The sequence below is a fragment of the Erinaceus europaeus genome, chromosome 10, assembly GCF_950295315.1.
Source record: "Erinaceus europaeus chromosome 10, mEriEur2.1, whole genome shotgun sequence".
Classification (NCBI taxonomy): Eukaryota; Metazoa; Chordata; class Mammalia; order Eulipotyphla; family Erinaceidae; genus Erinaceus; species Erinaceus europaeus.
The window spans coordinates 72,989,137-73,009,118 of record NC_080171.1 but is presented as its reverse complement, the minus strand read 5'-3'; positions in this window follow the sequence as shown (position 1 = coordinate 73,009,118).

The following is a 19,982-nucleotide window of genomic DNA, read 5'->3' as shown; positions in this document are numbered from 1 at the left end:
TTTCATTCTTCTGCACACTTCAACCCATTTTTCTCAACACCATTTGTTGAAAAGACTCATCTTTCCGCATTTAATAGTCTAGGCACCTTTGTAGAAGATTAGATGTCCATAGGAGTGGAGGCTTACTTCTGGGCTCTCAATTCTATTCCACTGATCAGTGTGTTTACTCATGTTCCGGTACGAAGCAGCTTTGATTACAATGGCCCTATAATACAATTTGAGATCTGGGAGTGTGATGCCTCCAGTTCTGTTCTTTCTTCTCAAGATTGTTTTGGCAATTCTAGGTCTTTTCTGGTTCCAGATAATCCTCTCCTGGGGCTATATCTAAGGAACCAAACACACCCACCCAACACAAAATATCTGAGTATACATATGTTCATAGCAGCACAGTTTGTAATAACCAAAACCTGGAAGCAACCAGGTGTCCAACAACAGATGAGTGGCTGAGCAAGCTGTGGTGTATATACACAACAGAGTACTACTCAGCTGTTAAAAATGGTGATTTCACCATTTTCAGCCCATCTTGGATAGAGCTTGAAGGAATCCCATTAAGTGAAATAAGTCAGAAACAGAAGGATGAATATGGGATGATCTCACTCACAGGCAGAAGTTGAAAAACAAGTTCAGAAGAGAAAACACTAAGCAGAACCTGGACTGGAATTGGTGTATTGCACCAAAGTAAAACACTCTGGGGTGTGTGTGTGGGGGGGGGGGGGGTCAGGTATTGGAAAAGGATAGCAGACCTAGTAGAGGTTGTACTGTTATGTGGGAAACTGAGCAATGTTACAAACTACTGTATATACAAACTACTCTATTTACTGTCAACTGTAAAAACATTAAACCCCCAATAAAAGGGTGGAAAGTGTGGAAAGCAAATCTGAGGATTCTTGGGGCATCAAGTTCTCGCATTATGTTGAGGATAGGGACCCACCACTGGAAGGGAGAGTCAGAATTTCCTCCCAGTTAGAATACAGAGAGGAAGATGGACCCTGAAATTGGGGCAGCTTGGAATGTTCCTATTCATGACCACAGAATGTGAGCTCAGACCTATAGGGATGCAGAGGTTACACAGGGTCCTAAGCTGAATATGGACCCCAGGTCAAATTGATGGGGTTTACAGTCAATATTTATACACCTTTCCCATATTTGGGAACTACTCTCTTCCCTGATCCAGCTTCCTAGCCCTTTTTCCTGCCATGGCGTCATCTCCCCAGACAATAACTTGGGTCCACCTGCATATCAGATGTCAGGCTCAGAAAACAAAAAAGTATAGTCATGGGCCCTTTGGAATACAACTAAAATAGGCCTACTAATTTCAAAACGGAGACACCCCCCCCAAATCTTCATCTGCAATATTCCAACCTTTAGGTTCATGATTTGTCAACAATTTGTTTGGCTTTCTATGTTAACTCTTTTTTCAGCCACCAGGTTCCAGATGCTACCATGATGCCAACTGGGGACTTCCCTGGGCAGATGACCTCACCAATGTGTCCTGGAACCCCACCTCCATAGAGCTCTGCCCCACTAGGGAAAGAGAGAGACAGGCTGGGAGTATGGATCGACCTGCTAATGCCAAGTTCAGTAGGGGAGCAATTACAGAAGCCAGACCTTCCACCTTCTGTGCCCCATAGTGACCTTGGGTCCATACTCCCAGAGGGATAAAGAAAAGAAAAGCTATCAGGGGAGGGGATGGGATACAGAGTTCTGGTAGTGGGAATTGTGTGGCATTGTATCCCTCTTATCCTATGGTTTTTGTCAGTGTTTCCTTTTCATAAATAAAAATAATTTTAAAATCTTTTTTAAAAAAGAATACAGAAAGTTGGCAATCCAGGGGTGGAATGGTGATTCATTTGCTAAGGGAGCAAAGCTAATACAGGATAACTGCACATAAAACCAGACTGAGGCTTTTGGCCTGGGCTGGCAAAATAGCTCACTTGGGGAGCATACTGCTTTTCCATATACATAACCCAGAATTGATCCAAAGCCCCACCCTGTTGAAGGAAGCTTTGTTGATGTGGTCTCTTTCACTGTCTTTCTCTGCCTCTGTCTATCTAAATAGAGAAATAGGAGGAAATGAATTTTGGCCTGGCCCTGCAAAGATAATTTATGTTGGGCTGTGTGTGTGTGTGTTTAAGAAATACAAGTGGTTGGGGGTCGGGCGGTGGCACAGTGGGTTAAGCGCATGTGGCGCAAAGTGCAGGGACGGGGTAAGGATCCCGGTTCGGGCCCCTGGCTCCCCACCTGCAGGGGAGTCGCTTCACAGGTGGTGAAGCAGGTCTGCAGGTGTCTGTCTTTCTCTCTCCTTCTCTGTCTTCCCCTCCTCTCTCCATTTCTCTCTGTCCTATCCAACAATGAATTGCGTCAACAAGGGCAATAATAATAACCACAACGAAGCTACAACAAGGGCAACAAAAGGGGGGAAAAAAATGGCCTCCAAGAGCGGTGGATTCATGGTGCAGGCACCGAGCCCAGCAATAACCCTGGAGGGGGGAAAAAAAAAAGAAATACAAGTGGTTTTATTTGACCCTGATATTTAAGAAAAGAAGATGGAGCACCATTAATTCCTGAAGGTATTTTTGGAAATATAGAAGTGATTGTTGGTGTTTGTCTGTTTGAGAGTAATTATGGCTGTCTGACAACCATAATTCTTTTAACTTCTAATTATTAACTCATTTAATACAAACTTAATTCAGATATACCAGAGACATCAATAAATAAAGTCCTTTCTGAAGGATGAATTGAGGTCTGAACTGTGTCTTTATATATCAGTGAATAGTTTTCCTTAAAGTGCCCTTGTATATTCTATTCCCATTAAGCAGTTAATAATGTGTGATGTAGTGTACTCAGACAGTGTCTTACCTGGCTGAGTACACACATTACAGTACACAAGGACCCAGATTTAAGCCCCAGGTTCCCACCTACAGGGGCAAAGTTTCATGAGTAGTGATAAAGAGCTGCAGGTGTCTCTCCCCATGTATCTCTCTCTTTCCTCTCAATTTCTCTCAGTCTCTATCCAATATACATAAATGAATAAATAAATATGTTTTAAATGATAACTTGTGCTGTGCTTTAAGCAGTGTGCAGTCTTCTCACTCTCCATAAAGAACAAACAGCTGTGGTATGCAGTGGGAAAGGATGTCTTCTAGCGAAGTTTCACATCTCTAAGCAACACTTACCAACAGGATAAAACATTCAGAAGTGCCAGGCACCACAGCAGACAATAAACAGACTTTAGGAGCCTCTGCTCTTGCTGGGACTGAAAAAACTGGTGACCTAATTCCAGGACCCCCAGGCTAGGGCTGGGAGCTGAGCCTTTTTCAGCTTCTCTGCTGTCATCTCTTTGTGAAAGTCAATGCCTACTTCTAAAGGGGAACATCAGACCCCACCATTTCAAAGGTCCTTTCCAAATTCTGGGGTAGAAATTTTGAGTAAAACTTTAATAAATGTCTTAACCCTTTTCTTTTATAGAGTGAGATCTGTTTTTTATTTTATTTTATTTTATTAGATCTGTTTCTTTAATGACACCTACGACACCAACAAAACAGAAAATGGCAGGGGTTGGTAAGCGTATGGAGAAAAGGAACTCTGCTACACTGCTGGTGGGAGTACAAACTGACACAACCCCTTTGGAAGACTATGTGAAGAGTCTTTTTGTTGAATTTTTTATTATCTTCACTTGTTGAATAGAGACTCTCAGAAATCAAGAAGGTAGAGGGAGATAGTAAGGAAGAGAGAAAGATAGACACCCCGTGGTCCCGGGGGGTGGTGCAACAGATAAAGCATTAGACTTTCAAGCATGAGATCTTGAGTTTGATCCCTGGCAAAACATGTACCAGAGTGATGTCTGGTTCTTTCTCTCTCTCCTATATTTCTCATCAATAAATAAATAAAATCTTTTTAAAAAAGAAGAAGAAAAGAAAGATGGACACCCGCAGCCCTGCTTCACTACTTGCAAAGCTTTCCACCCATATGTGATGACAGGAGGCTTGAACCCAGGTCCTTGCACATTGTGGCATGTGTGCTCAACCAGATGTGCCACCACCCAGGCCTGTGAAGAGTCCTTAAACAAATAAAAGTTGAACTGTCAAGTTGAAGTAAATGTCATGACACATTTCTGCACAGAAAAATACACCATGGGGGGTCGGGCAGTAGCGCACCGGGTTAGGCGCACGTGGCACAAAGCTCAAGGACCAGCGTAAGGACCCTGGTTCAAGCTCCAGGATCCCCACCTACAGGGGAGTCGCTTCACAGGCAGTGAAGCAGGTCTACAGGTGTCTATCTTTCTCTACCCCTCTCTGTCTTACCCTCCTCTCTCCATTTCTCTCTGTCCTATCCAACAACGAACGACATCAACAACAATAATAACCACAACAAGGCTACAACAACAAGGGCAACAAAAGGAGAAAAAAAATGGCCTCCAAGAGCAGTGGATTCATGATGCAGGCACTGAACCCCAGCAATAACCCTGGAGGCAAAAAAAAAAGAAAGAAAAATACTCCATGGGTGGGGGTAGATAATGGTTATGCAAAGCTCATGCCTGAACCCCAAAGTTCCAGGTTCAATCCCCCAAGTGAGTTGAGCAGTGCTCTGGTAAAATAAATATATATATATAATACATCATGACTTTTCCAAGAACCCAATATATTATGATCAAGCAATACCACTCTTATTTATTCTTCACCACTCCTGTCACCAAAGGTTATGTATCTCCATCCCCATCCCCATAGATAACCACTATATTTCTCTCACAGTCTTAGAAATATGGTGACATTTTGTGGTTTTTTTTCACATTTGCATGCTCAATCCTCTATATTGTGTATATGAGTAAACCATTCTGTAGTTGTCCTTCACCTCCATTCTTGCTTCGCTAAGTATAGTCTTTTCCAATTCCATCCACTTTATCCCAAAGGACACAATGTCATCTTTTTTACTGCTGAATAATAATACACTGTTGAGTATACGTCCAGTAACTTTTTATCTAATTATCTGTCAAAGGGCATTTTGGTTGTTTCCAGGTTTTGAGCAATACAACTCTTAAGCATTAATCCAAACAAAGGATGAGCAAACACTAATTAAAAGGGACATATGCACCCTGTGTTCATAGCTGCATTGTTTACAATAGCCAAAGAGTGGAAGCAGCCTAAATGCCCATCAATAGATAACTGGATAAAGAAGGTTCCAGATGCTAGCATGATGCCAACCAGACTTCCCTGGACAGACAACCCAACCAAGGTGTCCTGGAGCCCCGCTTCCCCAGAGCCCTTCCCCACTAGGGAAAGAGAGAAGCAGGCTGGGAGTATGGATCCAATGCCCATGTTCAGCGAAGCAATTACAGAAGCCAGACCTTCAACCTTCTGCATCCCACAATGACCTTGGGTCCATACTCCTAGAGGGTTAAAGAATAAGAAAGCTATCAGGGGAGTGGAGGGGATACAGAGTTCTGGTTGTGGGAATTGTGTGGAGTTGCACCCCTCATATCCTATGGTTTAGTCAATGTTTCCTTTTTATAAATAAAAATTTTTTTTAAAAGAACAGATGAAAAATGAAGTTATGACTTATATCATCTCTAGAATACTGCTCTGCAATTTAAAAAAAAAAGATATTTTGTCCTTTGGGACAAAATGTATGGGACTGGAGGTGATTATGCTTAGCAAAATAATTAAAGGAGTGAAAGATAATTATTGAAGGATTTCACTAAAATAAAGAAAGAACCAGAAGTAAACAAACTGACTCTTGGACTCAGAAGAACTCTGGTGGCTATCTTAGGGTTTTGGGAGGGTAGGGACAGAGAATTCTGGTACTGGTTGCAGTGTGAAACTATACCCTGTGATCTTACAAGATTATAAACCACTATGAATGACAAATTAGAAAATGCCCCCCTGGACTCCTATATTGGAGCATAAGATCACCACTTTACACATTAATTTTTTGTCCACCCTCCCAACAGTTTTCCCAAGTGATCCTGAAGATGCCCCATTTTCAAAGCAGAAAACTATTAAAGACTTTCCTTGAAACCACATAACTGGCGAAGAACTAGGAAGAATAGTAGCCAGGTCTTCTGGAACACAGCTGGAAATCTTGCACAGAATTGATCTTTTTAATCTTCCTGTGGTGTTTGTCCCTAGTGTTAAGTATTCTCTCTTCCAGGCTCAGCTGTCAGATCTGGTGGTGGAATTCTGTGTAGTTCAGCTATTTACCTCCCCTCAGTAAAATGAAGAGCCTCGTTAAGAAGCTGAAGACTGCCCTTTTTAAGATTGCTTTGTACCTGGCTCCAGCGCGCTACGCCGCCAGGAGGCTGAGCGGCTCTCTGGCTCAAGGATGCCCAGGTGACAAGACAGCAACGCTGCACATGCTCTCTGAGGGCCGCCCGCTCTGGCCCTCCTCGTTTCCATGCCCTTTGTGAACCATAGATGCTAAGGCACCAGAATTATATATCTACTCCCTTGACTTTTTAACCAAATAGTGCTAGTTTATTGCCAAGCTTAAAGATAAAAGAAGCAAGAAATTACAGTTGGGTGAGTGTGTGTTGTGGTTTTTTGTTGTTTTTTTTTTCCTCCCGACTAAGTACAATCAGATGTTGGATTCTCAGAGCCTGACCTGGGTAGGATGTTCACTTCACTTTGTCAGATAGTTGTTGTTGCTGCTGTTCTCCTTACTTTCTCTTGTGTGAGTGTGTGTGTGTGTGTGTGTGTGTGTGTGTAACACTTTTCAAAAAGAAAACCCATGCATCAAACAGCCCCAGTGCTGTGGTGCCAGAAAAAAAATAAAATAAAACAGGAATGATATTGAAACTGATTTACAAGACTTTTCAGGGAAACAACTGTCCTTTCATCTCTGGATACCGGTTTTATTTTTGACCCCGGAGTAGTCACTGGAATCCTAGGCAAAGGGCACCAATTCAGAAATAATCTATCCAAGACTTGAGGAGCTTCATCTTGAACCAGAGATCAAACGCATTTTATGTTTCTTTTGGTCCAGAATTAAAACTGCAGACCTATTACATTTTAATATACAAATAAAGAGTCAGGCAGAGGAATCTGCTACTTCAGCAAATACTTCCATCAAAAATAATGCGTTATTTGTGATAAAAACCCACTGAGGGTCTCCATTTAATATCTCAGAAAGAAAGGAGAGTTCTTCTGAGTCCAAGAGTCAGTTTGTTTACTTCTGGTTCTTTCTTTATTTTAGTGAAATCCTTCAATAATTATCTTTCACTCCTTTAATTATTTTGCTAAGCATAATAATTAAAATATATTGTGTGGAATTGTACCCCTATGTTGTCCTATGGGCTTGTCAATATTTCCATTTTATAAATCAAAAATCAAAAAAGAAAGAAATGTGGCTTCCTATTAGATACACAGGACAGAAAAATCTCCACAACTTTCTCAAACTTATTCCTTTGGCCATAAGGATCTTTTCCCTGAGCCAGAGACATGCCTATGGCCTCCAGGTAAGTCACCCAGAGTTCTTCCACGATTCTGCACCAAGTGATCAGCACAGGAGTGTAGCAGGTGCACAGGGCTTTGAAGGCTTTGGAGGGGAGGACCAGTGTCCTGTGATAAGCCCCAAAAGAAAGTCTACCTGACTTGAGGACATCTCACCTAGTCCCTAGTATTATTTTCTATGCCTTGGGACTTTGCTTTCCTGGCCAAATTTCATTGAACCAAGTCTGGTGCTTTACCTAACCCTGGCCAAAAAGTGTGTTTCACAGGAAAAGATAAGAAGGATTAGAAGCTATGAAATATGATGTTGAATAAGTCATTAAGACTCATTTAATGGAGTTGGGCAGTAGCACAGTGGGTAAACACACATGGCACGAAGTGCAAGGACCAGTGTAAGGATCCTGGTTTGAGCCCCCGGCTCCCCACCTGCCGGGGAATCACTTCACAGGTGGTGAAGCAAGTCTGCAGGTGTCTATCTTTCTCTCCCCCCTGTCTTCCCCTCCTCTCTCCATTTCTCTCTGTCCTATCCAACAACGATGACATCAGTAACAACAATAATAAAAACAACACAACAACAATAAAAAACAAGGACAACAAAAGGGAAATTTTTTAAAGACTCATTTAATCTATTTTCTACTGTTTTACAGATGTTTAAAAATGCATCTCAGAGCAGGAGAAACCAAAGAACAGAGAGAAAGTCAGACTCAGATGCCCTACCTTTCTCAGCCATGTACTTCCTCTTACACTGAGATGATGCTGTGAGAATGAGTTCTTCTATTTTCCAAGAGATGGTATAAGACACTATGACCAAGATGGTGAAAAATTTAAACTCTGGAATTTCAAAGGACCAGGAACTATCTTTTTCTCCTGTATGGCCCAAGGTGAGTTGCTTCACTTCTATAAGCTGGCATCCTCAGATGAAAATTAAAGTATCGGGTGCCAGTTTGTGGTGCACCTGGTACACAGTATATGTTACCAAGCACAAGGATCCTGGTTCAAATCCCCAGTCCCCACCTGCAGGAGGAAAACTTCACAAGTGGTAAAGCAGGTCTGCAAGTGTCCCTCTTTCTCACTCTTTCATCTCCTCCTTCCCTCTCAATTTTCTCTGTCTCTATAAAAAATATAAACAAGGGGGTCTGGCAGTAGCGCAGCGGGTTACGTGCACGTGGCACAAAGCGCAAGGACCGAATTAAGGATCCCAGTTCGAGCCCCCCAGCTCCCCACTTGCAGGGGAGTGGCTTCACAGGCAGTAAAGAAGGTCTGCAAGTATCTGTCTTTCTCTCCCCATCTCCGTATTTCCCTCCTCTCTCCATTTCTCTCTGTCCTATCCAATAACGAACAACATCAACAATAACAATAATAAACACAGCAAGACTACAACAAGGGCAAAAAAGGGGAAAAATGGCCTCCAGGAGCAGTGGATTCATGGTGTAGGCACTGAGCCTCAGCAAAAAAAACTCTGGAGAAAAAAAATATATATATGGACAAGGGGGTCGGGCGGTAGCGCAGTTGGTTAAGTGCAGTGACCAGGAAGCCCCCAGCTCCCCACCTGCAGGGGGGTCCCTTCACAGGCAGTGAAGCAGGTCTGCAGGTGTCTATCTTTATCTCCCCCCTCTCTGTCTCCCCTCCTCTCTCGATTTCTCTCTGTCCTATCCAGAAACAACAATAGCAATGACAACAATAATAATAATGGTAATAACAAGGGCAACAAAATGGTTAAATAGGCTTACAGGAGTATATATATTGTTTATATGTATGCCTATTTTTATATATATGTATATATATATATATGTGTGTGTATATATATATACACACATATATATATATAAACAAACAAATAAGTAAATAAATAAATAGGGGCCCGATGTAGCACAGCAGGTTATGTACTCATAGCGCAAAGCACAAGGATCAGCGTAAAGATCCTGGTCCGAGCCCCCGGCTTCCCACCTGCAGGGGGGTTGGTCACTTCACAAGTGGTGAAGCATGTCTGCAGGTGTCTGTCTTTCTCTCCCCCTCTCTGTCTTCCCTCCTCTCTCCATTTCTATGTCCTATCCAGCAACAATAACAACAACAATAATAATAACAACAACGATAAACAAGAGCAGCAAAAGGAAAAAAAATAGCCTCCAGGAGCAATGGATTCGTAGTACAGGCACCAAGCCCCAGCAATAACCCTGGAAGCAAAATAAAAAATAAATAAAAAAAAATATATATATATATATATTAAATGAGAATAGCGGTGAATATATATATATATATTTTTTTTTTTAATGAGAATAGCAGTGAGGCTGGTGGAGGTTCACTCAGTAAAGTGCACACATGGCCATGCACAAGGACCTAAGTGTGAGCCCCCAGCTACCCCATGGAAACACCTGTCAGCAGCAAGCTTCACAAGCAACAGAGTGGTGTTGTAGTATCTCTCCTGTGTCTTTTCCCTCTCTGTCTTTCATCTTCTATCAAAAAAAAAAAAGGCAGCTGGAAGTGTGAAGTCACACAGGCTCTGTACCCTAGAAATAACCCTTGTAGTTAAATATATATACTTGAGGAGCTGGGTAGACAGCATAGTGGTTCTGCAAAAAGACTCATGACTTGCTGGGAAATTGTGCAGATGCAGTCACAGCCACCATGTTGTCCCCTCAGGTTATTGCCAGTTCCCAGGAGAGTTAATACGATATTCTTGGTGTGCCTTTCCCAACCAATCCTGTCCCAACTTGTCACTCCTGGTTTTTGCCCTATAAAGCCCTCCTACTTCCGACTTTCTCTCTCTTGCCCGCTTTTCACCTCGGTGATTAGACGCAGGGAAGGGTGCTACACGAGGCAGCCATTTTTGCTACCTCCACGTGGTCCGAACCACTGCGCTCTCACCCAACTCTGAGGTGCCCGTGCAAATAAAGATTTGTCTTCCCTCTTCACTCTGGATCTCCTCTTTCTCTCTCCTCCGAGGCGCAGCCCGACATCTGGCGCCCTGAACAGGGACCTGACCTGCCCAGACACAGGTAAGTATACAGCCGCTTGACTCTCTGCAGCCTCGTGTTCCTCTCCACCATGGGAGACTTACGTTTTTATGAAGAGGCTTCCCAAACCCTCTACTCTTTTCTCATGAGATAGGTTTTCTGTCTCGGAGACATTTTACTTGGGGCCGCACTGTGGATCTTCTTGACCATGTTTGCAGCTTTCAGGATATATATAGGGCACCCTCCCAAAAAGTTAAGGGACCTTGAGGCTGAGATACAAGAATTAAGGGATATTGTCTTGGTGCTTACCCACCCTAAGCCCTCTGCATTTTGCCCCAAGAATTCCGTTTTGCCAGACACGCATTTGGCTTCTCTGGCTGCTGCTGCCACTCTTTGGGCAGCTGCCACCTCTGTGACTCCTACCCCCGCTGCTACCCTGCTATCAAAGCAAGTCCACACCTTCCCGGTAAATGTGGCCCCCAACAGACAAAACCCTCAGGCGTGGCATCTGTACTCCTCCAAAGATCTTAAAGATCTGAAAGCTTAAAGTACTTCACCAGACTATTAAGGATGATGGAATTCATGTTCCATGGACCAAGTCCATTTTACGAGGCTTTCTCCAGCACCTTAATACCCCCAAGATTGGAGGGATGTCACTCGTGCTACGCTCCCAGGCCCTCTCTTCCTGCAATGGGAGCCATTTTTTCATGATGAATGTTTACAGAAATCTGGAGAAGTAGTCAGAATCAGCTGGAGTGGAATTTCGATGCACTGTTTGGAACGGGTGATTTTAAAACTGGAATTCAGCAGGCAGAGGCCAAGTTTTCAGCTGGTTATTTTGAACAGGTACACATCTGTGCATCCCAAGCATGGGAGAGGTTACCACCCATGGGAGCGGCCTCATCCCCCATTCTCTCCCTTTGCCAAGAACGCGATGAATCCCTAGCTAACTTCATTACCAGGGTCCAGTCAAGCTTAGAGAGAAAGATTTATAATCCTGACACCCGTTTTCTCCTCCTGCATTCTATTGTCTGGGATGGTATACTTCCAGAATTCCTTCAGGCGTGCCTCAGTCTTAAACAGGAACACCCAGATGCCTGAATCTTAGCTACACAGGAACTTACACCAGGCTCTTATGAGGCACCCACTATGACACAGGCCTATGCAGCTAACCCACGTAAGCAAAAGGGAGCTTGCTTTCAGTGCAGTTGCCAAGGGCATTGGTGTAACCAATATCCAGAAAATAAGCCATGAGCCGCCTCCAGTAAGGGCAACCCCACCTCCAGTCAGGGAGCCAGAGACCACGAACACCTTGTCATAGATGCCAGAAAGGTTTTCATTGGAGAAGAGATTGTTGGTCCAAGTTTCATAAAAATGGCATGCCCCTGGATGGCACGAAATCAGAGCCTGAGATTTTTGTGGACCACTCCTGCTTTAGAACGAGGTCACCCTACTATGACAGTAAGGATTGGTAATATTCCTTTTAAATGTTTGATTGACATGGGGGCAGAAAAGACGATTCTAAGGCAAGCAGAGATTCCCCAGAGTTGGGAATTCCTCCCAGAACCCCATTTACATGGTTTTGGAGGGTTGACTCAAGCCTTTCTCACACAAGATTCGTTTATGTAGGAAGACCCGGAGGGGACTACCGGACACTTTCGTCCTTTGATAGCTGATATTAGCACTAACTTACTGGGCAGAGATCTGCTGGAATCTATTGATGTAATAATATCCACAGATGACTCTGCAGGGTGCAATGCCCACTCCTGCAAGACTCCTAGATCTAACCAGCACCCCCAATACTAACTGCCACTGTTCATAACCAAATTCCCTGCTTAGATTGGCTTTCTAATGAGCCTGTCTGGGTGGAACAGTGGCCTTTGCTTAGGGAGAAGCTAGAAATTTTAAAAGAGCTCATCCAAGAGCAGTTGTCCTTGGGACACGTTCGTCATTCCCGAAGCCCATGAATACTACTGTCTTTGTGATTAAAAAGCGCTCGGGAAAATGGCACCTGCTCCAAGATCTCCGTGCTGTTAATAAAACCATGCACCCCATTTGGCAAGTATATATAAAGACAGCATTGTGAGTTTTACAGTACCTTGAGTTTAGCTTAGCTTGGCTTAGATTTTGCTGCGTCCTGCATGAATAAAGAGATACTGCCTACAGCTCAACCATGAGTCCCTGGTCGTCTGTTACCCGCCTGTGAAGCCAGCCTGGAGAAAACAACATAACCCGTCGAAAACAACATATGGCGCCCAACGTGGGGCTGGACCTGCACAACTCCCAGATAAGTGAAGACTTTGCCTACCTATGCACTATGGTCTTCTCTTCTACTTATGAAGAGGTTTGCCAAAGCCTCTACTGTTTCATTATGAGACAGTTTCTCTGTCTCTGGAACATTTTACTCTGGGCCACGCTTCGGTTCCCTGACCGGGAACTTTGGTTTCTTATGACCGGGATCATAGAGTTTGGGAGATGGACGGAGATTTCTCCTTGGACTTTCTGGATTCCCTCTCTCATGTTTCCTGAGGAAAAGGACTACATTTTGCTCCAGGCCACAATTTGGTTCTTTATGACCATGATCGTAGACCTTGGGATATGCATGGGGATTTCCACTGGGACTTTCTGGACTTCTTCCCGCATGTTTCCCATGGAGAAGGACTACTCTAATTTGAGAAGCGTTCTTCAGTACCCTGGCAGTCCCCAAGAATGGAGACACATGGTTAGTTCTACTCTCCTGATTGGATTCTTTCTTCGATGGGAAGACGCTTTTAAAAATGGGTGCCTGAAGCAATCCAGCAGGAACAGTCAGAAGCACCCTAAATGGAATTTCGAGGAGCTTTTTGGACTTGGATGCCCTCCGGGACTCTTAATCCTACATGGTGAGATCTTGATAATCTGGTTCAAATTGCGTTTCATAAGAGAATGATTTGAATGACTGAATTTTTGTTTGACATTGACTTAAAAAAAAATGCTGGACGCAGCCATGATTTCTAGAGACATCCAGAAACAATCCAAAAAATTGTTTTTTCCCTCCTTCGATTTCTCTTTTACGTCTTGACATGAATCTGAAACGTTTAATCCTGATAACTGTATGAGTTATGGGTGGGGCAGATAGTGCAATGATTATGTTAATTATTCTCATGCCTGAGGCTTTTAACCGTGGTTCTTCTTTTTACCTTTCCACATTATATTGAGTTTAAACTGTTTAAACAAACCTTAAAATCATACTAGAAAGGACTTCCAATTATAATGGAGTTATCAATTATAGTAAACTTCTAATCTGCTACAAGTTTTGTTTGACAAGTAAGTGAATTTCAGCTGTCAAAGTCTTCACATGAAAAAGCATCTACTCAAATAGAATTCCTGGAAATCCATTTGGATCCTGTTCTCTGACATCGCCCACAAGATGGAATGACTACAACACACCCCGGAAACCAATGAGGTGACCTGGCACGACTTGAAGAAACAGATTCACAGACTCCAAAGCTCACTCTCTACAGAAAAGCAGAATTCTGGTGGCCGACATTCCCCATCGAGACAGACGTGCAGTGTTTCATCCTCCAGCATTTTCTTCTGTGGTCAGCTACTTTGGACTGACACCTCCATCGGACTTACTGGTACACGCTGCTGTGTTTCTCAAAGACTAACTTCAGCCAATTGCCTTGAGACTTTATAGACCATGTCCCCTCACCTGCAGGCTCTGCCCCAGAGGCAGAAAACTCCCCCTCCTTATTAGGTTATGCCCACAGAGGCATGAAGCGCCCCAAGAGGCAAGAGATGCCCACAGAGGCAGGAAACGCCCTTTGAGGCAAGAGATGCCCCCAGAGGCATGAAGCACTCCTAGAGGCAAGAAATGCCCTTTCGCCTGCTAGGCCTTGCCCTTTGAGGTAAGAAACGTTCCCCTTGGCATCACACTGGTTATTGCTGCTCGCCTATTTTGTTTTCCATGTCTTATGCCAGTTCTTTTGAAAACGCCTGTACGATATAGGTTTCTGTTCACCCCACAATGGCCATTAGTTAAAAAGAAAGGGGGAGATGTTGCATAGTATGCCAGCTCCCCCTGGCTTCTGCTTAACCATATGCCTATATAGGGATAGATTTAATCCCATTCAAAGCTTTGGTCTATTTACATAAATCACTTTTACATTTACATAAAGCACTCCCTCCAGGGCATTGATGGTTCAGTGATAGGATTCTCACCTGCTCCACCCCCTCCTTGTCACACTCTGATTTTCACCAGTCACTTTTCTCTCCACCCTCTCTATGTCACATCCTGTTTCCACCCTACTTGGCAAGTATATATAAAGACAGCATTGTGAGTTTTACAGTACCTTGAGTTTAGCTTAGCTCGGCTGTGTCCTGCATGAATAAAGAGATACTGCCTACAGCTCAACCATGAGTCCCTGGTCGTCTGTTACCTGCCCGTGAAGCCAGCCCGGTGAAAACAACCTAACCCGTCAAAAACAACAATTAATCACACCTACTTCATAAATTAAACTGTGTAGACTAAATTAAATTAAGCCTGAAAGACATCAGACGAAAACAAAGAGCACAATGTTGGCTATTTTTTATTTCTATGGTTATCAAATTTAAAACTGGAAAAAATATTTTGCAAATAAAAAAGCATTCTGCATCCTTGTAATTCTAATTTGGAAGGATTTATTATATTCTAATATCTCATGGCCTCCAGGCCTCCAATGAGAAACTTACGTTTGGAAGTGCCAAGGCATATGCCATGTGAGTCCCTCAGAGGTTAAGTGCAATTATCTCACTCACCTGTAAGCCTTGGCCCAAAGGAAGCAGGAATTAGCCAAACTCACCAAATTCCATTCTCTCTCAGGTTTAAGTAAACAATTATTTTTTTTTTTATTTTACCAGCAAAGTTACCACTGTGATAGGAGAACTCCACCACTTCAAAAAATTTTTTTTGCCTCCAGTCTTATTGATGTTGCCTACACTACGAACACACTGCTCCTGGTGGCCATATTTTTTCCGCTGTTACTGTTGGATAGGACAGAGAGAAATTAAGAGAGGAGGGGAAGACAAAAAGGAGGAGAGGAAGACAGACACCTGTAGAACTGCTTCACCACCTGTGAAGCGACCCCCCTGCATGTGGGGAGCTGGGGGATACTTGCACTAGTCCCTGCTCTTTGCACTACATGCACTTAACCTGGACACTACTGCCCGGCCCCCCAGAATTTTTTTCTTAATTTTCTTTTGATAAAGACAGAAAGAGAGAGACTGACTGACTGACTGACTGACTTGCATACTGCTTTCAGTACTTGTGAAGTGGTGGGGATTGGGAGCTGGAACCCAGGTCTTCACACATGGTAATATGTGTACTGTGTTGGGTGTGCCACTGCCCAGTCCCAAATACAGTACTTAGAGCATGAAGGGACCACTGGTGGTAGAGAATGGAGTCAGAAGAGGCACACAGAGATGACAATTAAAAGAGGCCACTATGAGTGAGAGCCAGAGGTGGAGAAGTCCTATTTACCAAGAGGAAATCCATTCAGTCTTTAACAACCAAGACCCAGTGACAATGGCTTCTACACAAAAGGAATGTTACTAAACTTCCAAACTCCAGGAAGAAAGAAGATGCAAGAGAGGATATCTAAGGGCTTGGGTAGTGTCACATACAGTAGAGTAGAGCACATGCACAAGGACCTGGGTTCAAGCCCCTAAACCCCATCTGCACAGGGGAAACTTTACAAGTAGTGATACAATCTTCAGGTGTCTCTTTCTCTTCTTTCCCTCTCAAATTCTGTATCCAAAATAAATAAATAAACAAATAAAATGTCTTAAGAGAGATAACACACAACTAAAGGTGTTCTTTCCTGCTGTTCTCTCCCCCTTCAAGAATATTTTCCAGCTGTTCAAGTCAGGGCTGTGCACCTGCACAGGGCTGCCCACACCTAGATGCAAATCAGGCTGGTAAATGCTGCCTTTCTCCTGGGCACACTGCCAGTTCAAATAAAGGCCTGGACTCAAAAGGGGAGAAGAGTGGATACTGAAGAGGCCACTAGCAATTTCTGCTGCTGTCTCTCTCGAAGCTGCTAATCTCATCTCATGCCCAATCCCAGGTTTCTTTCCACTTATTTTTATTTTATTGGTTAGAGGCAGAAATGAATTGAGGGAAAAGGAGAGATAAAGAGAGATACCTGCAGCACTACTCTACCACTCACAAAGCCCCCCCTCCCGCACAGGTGGGATACCAGGGACTTGAACCCAGGTCCATGCACATGGTAATGTGTGTCCTCCACAAAGTGTACAACTGCCTGGCCCCTCTGTTTTCTACTTGAAAAGCTCCAAGTGCATTCTCTCAAAAGACAGACCTGTCATTTGTCAGGCAACCCAAACTGGAAGACACTCTCCCTTTCAAGCTGTATCCATTCCTTCTACTAAAGGACATTTCTTTTTTTTAATATTTATTAATTTATTCTCTTTTTGTTGCCCTTTTTATTGTTGTAGTTATTGTTGTTATTGATGTCATTGTTGTTGGATAGGACAGACAGAAATGGAGAGAGGAGGGGAAGACAGAGAGGGGGAGAGAAAGATAGATACCTGCAGACCTGCTTCACTGCTTGTGAAGTGACTCCCCTGCAGGTAGGGAGCTGGGGGAAGGACAACATTTCTAATACATGATAACACAAATCGAGATAGAGCTTCTCCAGGCCACCATTCCCAATGCCCTTCATTGACTTGAAGGCATTTCACTATCTTCATCCTTAGGTCCATTCCTCCAGGGAACCATGTCTGCTGATGCCCCTACTAAAAAGGCAAAGCCAAAACCAGACATAAACTCCTAGACAAGATCTCATGTGGACAAGTGAGGCAAACATATCATAGTTACCACATACTTTGCATTAGCAATTTCTTTGTTTCTTATTTATTAGCACAAAAAAAAGGAGAGATAACCAGAGCATTAATTTAGAATATGCAATGCTGGGGATTGAACTCAAGACCTCCTGATTGAGAGTGCAATAACTTATCCATTACACCACCTCCTGGACCACTGCATTAGTGGATTCTTGTAATCATGGCTCATTCTAAGCTGTTTTGGGCACTGTAACCTCATGACTCTATGCCCATCTTGATGTAAACTGATATCATCAAATCTCCCTTAACAGAAATGAATAATTGGAGACAATTTTTTACAAAATCAAATACTGATGATTTTCCTTTTAATCTATAATCCCAGCAGAGCTTCATTCTGTCATCAATACTGCCATCAACAATACATCATTCTCATATAGAAAACACACCTTTTGGGGCCTGGCAATGGTGCACCCGGTTAAGAATGCACATTACCATGCACAAGGATCTAGATTTGAGCCCTCTTCCCCACCTGCAAGGGGGATGCTTTATGAATAGTGAAGAAGTGCTGCAGGTGTCTCCTTGTCTCTCTCCATTTCTCTCTCCCCACCCCTCTCAATTTATCTCTGTCCTGTCAAATAAAATACAAAAGGGGAGGGGAAGAAAAGGAAAAAATGGTTGCCAGGAGCTGTGGATTCATAGTGCTGGCACCAAACCCCAGAAATAACCCTGATGGAAAAGAAATAGAGAAAGAGGGAGAGAGTAAGAGAACTGAAGGAAGAGGAAAAACTCACTTTTTGTGACTTTACTAGCTAGGATATGGTCTGAATAAAAAGAATCTACAAGACCAAAGACCTTCCTTAAAATTGGGAGGAAATATTCAAACAGACACAACTCTACTGTTCATCCTAAAATCACTACTAGAAGAGTTGGTTAAATGTCTCGCTGAATTGAGATATATATATATATATATATATATATATATATATATATATATATATATATATATCATTCCCCAACACCTCTCTCTAGCAGTACTCTCTCAAAAGCCAAATGCTTATTAGTGGCTTCATAACTTGTGAGGCACCTCCCTATAACTTTTTATACTATTACTCCATGAAAACATTTTAGCGATGACTTAATACCCCAGAACACCCCCTGGGCCACACTCCTTGACAATATCAAATGATGTTTTCCTTTATGCCTTGGCTCTACCTGGAGGTAAACCAGGAATGTCTTCAGTTTTCTTTCTTGTTCAAACAAAGATCCACATATCCTTCAGTCTAGTTAACAAATTAAAATATAAACTCCATCCCATCATTCCACATCCCCTATCTTGTCTCTTCAGCAGTGGTAACTCCTTTTGCAGTCATTAAATCCCAAGGGCAGGGAGTTTTTGAATTTTTTAATAAGTTATTTATTTACTATTCCCTTTTGTTGCCCTTGTTTTATTGTTGTAGTTATTATTGTTGTTATCGATGTTGTCGTTGTTGGATAGTACAGAGAGAAGTGGAGACAGGAGAGGAAGACAGACAGGGAGAAAGATAGACACCTGCAGACCTGCTTCACCACCTGTGAAGCGACTCCCAGCAGGTGGGGAGCCAGGGGTTTGAACTGGGATCATTACGCGGGTCCTTGCGGTTTTTAAATTTTATCTTAGTTCAAGGCAAAGAGCATAGCAATGAAATGTCTGCAAAGCCAATGGGCCCAAGGAAAGTTGTTATCTCACTGGTGAATTTGGAGTAGGAGAAGGGGCATGGAGAACTTGCCCTAATCATCCTCTTTCTTTCAATAGCCAAGCTGTACCCATAGAAATGTTCAGTCATGTCTCTAAGTGCGCTGCAGGGGAGGTGGTGGTGGGCCAGTGCTCGTGATTTCTAGGTGAGTGAAATCTACTTAACTTGGAAAATTCAGATTAAAAATCAACTCTGAATGTCAGTTCCAGAGATCAATCTGAAAAGTTCCCTTGCTCCTGGAGCCATCGATCCCTTATATAATCAGAATCAGTAGCAAAAGCAGATACAGATACTGGGGGACCAGCAGGCTCCCCCAGTAGAGCACACACCTTACCATGTATGAGGACCTGGCCATTTCCTGGGAGCATCTACAAGGGGGGAAGCTGCAGGAGCAGCAGAGTGATATTGCGGTGTCCTCTCTCACTCTCAGAATCTCTAACCTTAAATTAAAAAAAAAAAGAAGAAGAAGAAGAAGAAATGGTCACAGGTGGGGGAAACAAAGTCTTGCAGGCACTGAGCCCCAGAAATAACCCTAGTGGTAAATATATATGAAGTTTGTCTTATTTCTTCACAGGTTCAGAACCCCTGGCATAAGAGGGCGGGGGGGGGGGGGGAGTGGGGGGGAGGGTAGTGCAGCGGGTTACGCGCACGTGGCGCAAAGCGCAGGGACTAGCATGAGAATCCCAGCTTGAGCCCCTGGCTCCCCACCTGCAGGAGAGTCGCTTCACAGGCGGTGAAGCAGGTCTGCAGGTGTCTTTCTCTCCCCCGTCTCCCCTTCTCTTTCCATTTCTCTCTGTCCTATCCAACACTAATGACAACAATAATAGTAACAACAACAACAATAAACAACAAGGGCAACAAAAGGGAAAAAAAACAAAAACCCAGGCATGGAGTAGAGGTGCTAGTTTGGGGCCCCTATAGGGTGAACAAGCTAAGGGTGCTTATTAGAGGATTCCTACACTAGAGTAACAATGGTTTGCTTCTAGGAATCTTTTTCTACTCACCCATTTGCTGGAAGTAGCCCAGGAAGG